The sequence below is a fragment of the Gavialis gangeticus genome, unplaced genomic scaffold, assembly GCF_001723915.1.
Source record: "Gavialis gangeticus isolate Ggan-Ray unplaced genomic scaffold, GavGan_comp1, whole genome shotgun sequence".
Lineage (NCBI taxonomy): Eukaryota > Metazoa > Chordata > Crocodylia > Gavialidae > Gavialis > Gavialis gangeticus.
The window spans coordinates 4,065,166-4,070,237 of NW_017729002.1; positions in this window are offsets into that span (position 1 = coordinate 4,065,166).

Sequence of the window (5,072 nt, forward strand, 5' to 3'; positions counted from 1 at the left end):
TTACTGCCCGAGCCCCCAAGGTTTGGAATAGACTGCCACCGGAGGTGGTTCAAGCACCCACTTTGAACGCTTTCAAGACACATTTGGATGCTTATCTTGCTGGGATCCTATGATCCCTGCTGACTTCCGGCCCCTGGGGCAGGGGGCTGGACTCGATGATCCTTCGGGGTCCCTTCCAGCCTGAAAGTCTATGAAATCTATGAAAAGTCAAATACAGAACTACAAAATATTTAGCTAAGCAGCAGAAGACTAGATACTGAAAATGAGTCTATTGCAAGTTTCATGCTAGGATATATCAACAGGAGTCACAGATATAAGAAACAGAGATAATTATTTCACTGCCAAGGCCTTGACTCTGCAGTGCTGTGTCCAGAATTGAGTGCCATACTTTGAGACAGTCCAAAAGTAGAGCAGAGCAAAAAGAATATTAGAGGTTTTGCATACATGGCCTGTGAGGGAAGGTGAAAAAAATGGGTTGTTTGCTCTGGGAAAGAGAAGACTTCAAATATGGAAACGGCAAGGAAAAAGAAGGGTGTGAATAGTGAAGGGTAGGACAAGAAGCCATCTGCTCAGTTTGTAGCAAAGGAGATGTAGATTAGCTATTACGAACATTGGTATACGTAGAAAAAGTTACCCAAGAAGGTTATGGATTTTCCTTCTTGGGTGGAGGATTTTAAGAACAAGTTGGACAAATATTTGTTAAGCATGGAAGCATGGTCTGAGTTTACTTGATCCTGTCTCAGAGCAATGGAATGCAGTAGATGGCCTCCTGGGTCCCTAATTTTTTTTTTAATTCTAATTCCTACTGGCTAAATAGATTCAGAGACTCCGTTGAAATTTAATTCATACTGGAATTCGAGACATGAATGTTTCTGCAAGAAAATGATGTGACGTTATAAAAACATTTCAAAAGAGTACAAGCTATATAGTTGCTATTAGTGCTCCTACAATTAGAAACCACCTATAATTCCCTAATTACCACAAGTCAATTTACTGATTAAGAGGTTATAGTTGTATGAAATTTTTGCTATAAAATGTGCTATATTTCCTTTCCTTCTTTCCTAGCAGAAAACAAATGTTTAATTTCCAACTTTATGTCACTTGAGGAGGCATGAGAAAAAAAATCCCACTATACAAAACCATGCATTTTCTAAACTTGTGTTACAGTGCTATATTATGTTCCTCATCTTTCATTCAGTTATGTGCAAAAATCTAAACAGACTTGGGCAGAATCCTTTCACTTTATGTACCCAAATAGCAGGTGTATAAGTTTTCCAGGTGCATAAGTGCCTAGAGCCTGTCAGTCAGTTTTGGATGCTCAGACAAATTTTGAGAGCATGAGATGGACAATGAAGACAAGGGGATTGTACATAGTTAAAAAGGTAGGACATACTATACATCAGCTGATCTGTTTTGCATGTCTGGTCTACCCTGCCATATAGTATTTTAGCAGTTGTTTCACTCCAGAAAAAACTGTCCTCATTGTTATACAAACTGTTTTTCACATATTCCTAGGAACCTAATCAGAGTATTTAGAAAAAGAGATTCTTACTTTATACACTTTCAGAAGAATTAATTTTATATGAAGACAGCAAGATCTTTAGGACAGGGATTATACTTTTGCTTGGAGAAAGATGACTGAAAACAAACCCAACAAAATTAATAATTTTCAAGTTACTGCCTAAAATGTCTTGATTTTGTTCAGTTGCTCCCCATTTTAACTGTCCATTATAGTAATGTCTTAACTAAGCATCCCCTCGCTTCAGATTTTGTAGCATATTCTCCCACGACAAGTTGCCTGTCTTCAGTAATCCTGTTTGTGTATCAGCCGCACATTTAATTTTGTTGAAGCTTTTCAATATGAGCTGTCAGGAAAATGAAGTACAGTGAGCAATTATGGACTCATTAGGCTTCAAAAAGGCTGGTAATTCATTTCAAAGGACAGTTACTGCAATTGTTATCTTGCCAGATGTTTCCTTGTTTTATTCTAATATAAATCTTTAATTTTTTTATATGAAATAATACCTAAATTATTAATGACATTACCTTCAGGGAACAAGAGAGAGTAATTTGATTCCCCCCCCCATTTGTGCAAAATGTCAAGATTTGGAAAAATGTTCAACATACTTGTCCAATCAGGCACAACTTTTGTATGGAAATAGCATCCCTGCTGCCCCTACCCAATATTTAATAGACCAAGGTCAGCTAAAATGCACATAAGCATTAACAGGCAAGGTTCTTTTATTAGATGTGATATCTTTTATTAGACTAACTGAATAGCTGGAAAAAAGTTCTTAGCGAGCTTTCAGGTGTAGTCATCCTTCGTCAGGCATAGGGAGCCTCAGGCATAGCAAGACTCCCTATGCCTGACAAAGGGTGACTGTGCCTGAAACTTGCTAAGAACTTTTTTCCAACTACTCAGTTGGTCTAATAAAAGATATCACATCTACCCAAAGAACCTTGCCTACCTATGTCCTTAGACCAACACGGCTACAACCAAAAACTCAGCATGAGCATTAACATTGTTAGTAACCGTACACATACATCACCAAGAAGCCAACCCTGCAGTACTCACAAGATATGTCTGTCTGTTGCTTTCAAGACCTTCATCTAGACACCTGCATGGTGCTAGAAAGATGAAGCTGCCTCATTGCTCATGAGAGGAGAGGTGTTTCCGATCGAGCTGAGCCACATACCTAAGGGTCTCAAACAACTGTTATCTTAGCCTCTGTATGAAACATCTTTGTAGCCTATCCTTCTAAGGAGTAGGTCTGTTGCATTCTGTATGACCTAGAGCAGTGATTCTCAACCAGAGTGCTTCAGCATCTCAGGGGTGCCTCAAGCTCCTTTTAAGGATGCAGTGCCATGTTAGCTCTGTTAAGTGTGTGAACACCTACACATGGTTCACAAAGAAAATCCAGAGATTTTAAATAAGAATCCACAATGTCAAAAGCAGTCTGACCTGTTGTGCACTTTCTGAATTCTCTGCAACAGAAGAATTGTTTTATTTTTCCATAGTCAAAAAAACAAGTGTAATTAGATTTGGAATGGGGAGCCACTAAATTCAGAGAAGTTATGGCAGGATGCCTTCATGTAAAAAAGGTTGAGAACTACTGCCCTAGAGCATATACTGTTTTTGTTTTAGACTTCAGATGCAGGAAGTTATAACAAAATAATAGAGAAATAGCAAACACATGGTTCATTATTTCCAGAGAAAGGGGCATCAATTCTGAACAAGCTGGATGAAAACAAATTTATTTTTTACTACTGCAGCTGCCAAAGTTATTGATGAGTCCAATATGCCCTGAGGATTTGCACTACCGTAATTAACTGTAGGCAGATACTAATTATTTGGTTCCAAAATTATGGATCAAATTAACCAGTGATTGAAGAGGAAGGAGGCAATATTCTGAGTCCATCCCTAGTAGTTAAAGAATTTTTATTGTTTCTATTATCAAATGATGTGTATTAAATGTTCAGTGTTAATATCTAATCTTACACATCTGCTTGAAACTCATTTTCATTTGTTATAGAAAGCTGCAACTTGCTGTAAAGCTATGCTTTTTTGGCAAAGTCATCAAGATTCTGGACAAGTCTAATTAGAAGTGAAGCTAACTGAAGAATGACAACAGCAAGAGAAATTAGTACAGCACGGAGCTAAGGAAAAGAAAAACAGACTCACTGAAACAAGCAGCACAATGGCTGCATTTAGGGAGATGAAAAAATGGTAAAGGTGAATTCAGTAGGCATGTTATGAGTAAGTTAGTGATGTAAGAGAAAGGGGCTGCTTTTCAAATAGGTTACAAAGAGGTGCCAAAAATATGGATCACATTCTTGATAAGAACGCTTCTCCCATTAAGATCAAAGCCATGAAGAAAAGGTGGCAGAGAGCATAACAGAATCTGTAAACTCTTAGTTAGAGCTTGGCAACCATAACAGAATGTGCAAACCTCTGCCCATGTGTCTTGCTTGTGCTAGGGCAATGAGGAGAAAAATGAGTCAGATATGCTTACTGAAATCAGCGCCCTCTGTGTCATGCTGCCATTGAATAGACAGCATAAAATCAGGTTGCATCAGGAAATAGAATTAATCTGCCCAGTAGGGATTTAATTTGTCTTAAAGCAGCAGCCTCTCTCTGAGCAGCAAAAGAGCAGTTGTTCATTTCAGAATAATTGAGAACATGCATCTGAATGCTCCCTGAAAGGGAAAAATGCACCCACAAGAAGATGTGATAAATTTAAATTCCTAGGCATGTTTTTCCCTATTTATTCTTAGATATGTAACCTACCCCAATTAAAAACATAGGGCAAAAATGCAACTTCTTTCAAATGATTAAACTCCTTTGGCCAATTAAGCTGAGTCATTGCAATACCTACCAGAGAGTTTCCATTTAATAATGCAGCTTGCAGTCCTTTAATCTCCGCGGTTAAATTTTATATTTCGATTATTCAGCTCTGTCAAATGATTCATCCTCTGGTGCAACTCTATTAACAATAGAATTACATAAAAATACCTGGACCCATTGTTTTAAGGCATTCCCCTTTCCATCTAAATCATCTTATGACATTAGGTCATAGCAACACTATCAAAGAAGCCAGAACCTGCTTTTCTGTCACACCTACAGAATTACGCCTGTGATCAGCAGTGCGACCGTTACAGTAATAGACTTCTTTACATTTAAGATCTAGCAGATTTTAACAGTTCACTAGATCAAAAACCAGTACCTGGAGACAAGTTAGAACACATTACTGGAGTGTGTCTAATTACTCATGTATACACAGAAGAGACGAGCACTTAAAGACACAAAGATAAAGCAAGACTTAGTTATTTTATTTGGTTTCAGCCAGGGGGTAGTGAACACGTAATGACTTACGTCAGTTTGACATTAAAGCTGTAATGGCCTTTGGATTTCTTATTAGGAATATAGTGAGATGAATGGGGAAGCTAAGGGGAAGATTTTTTTCCCCAGGAGACAAAATTGTGCTTTTCATTCATGCTGTAGATCCTTGTGCTGAAGGAAGAATACAAGGTTTGGTAGTGAGGAAGGACTTTAAATGGATATACCTGTTTTC